The sequence below is a fragment of the Egretta garzetta genome, unplaced genomic scaffold (genome assembly GCF_000687185.1).
Source record: "Egretta garzetta isolate BGI_Z169 unplaced genomic scaffold, ASM68718v1 scaffold52, whole genome shotgun sequence".
Taxonomy (NCBI): Eukaryota; Metazoa; Chordata; class Aves; order Pelecaniformes; family Ardeidae; genus Egretta; species Egretta garzetta.
The window spans coordinates 68,715-69,062 of NW_009258753.1; the positions used below are offsets into that span (position 1 = coordinate 68,715).

Sequence of the window (348 nt, forward strand, 5' to 3'; positions counted from 1 at the left end):
TCCCGGGGCTCGGTAGGGCCCCGCCGCTCCGCCCCACTCCGCTCCGCCCCGGAGGCGGCCCCGCCGCCCGCCCCAGCACAGCACCACGGGTTGGGGCTGACAAGGGCAAGTTTATTGGTTCAGGTACAGCCAGGAGGATCGCAAGCGCTTCCAGGACAAATATACAGAGGGGAAAATAACAAAAAGAAAACCAACAACAAAACCAACAACAACAACAACCAAAAAAAAAAAAAAAAAAGAAAAAAAAAGAAAAAAGGCGGGATCAACACAGAACGGGAGCCAAGCTAAAAAGGGACTGCTTCTATCTGCGTTATGACAACGTACTCCCGAGCAGGAATTGCTTCCTTT

General features: G+C 52.3%; 1 protein-coding gene across 1 annotated transcript in view; it reads right to left on the reverse strand.

Annotated features, from left to right (window-relative positions):
- The window catches only part of GSR (glutathione-disulfide reductase), a gene marked incomplete at its 5' end in the record, with an annotated part of 5,537 nt that overhangs the window by 4,847 nt on the left and 342 nt on the right, over positions 1–348 (reverse strand). The window lies entirely within an intron of this gene.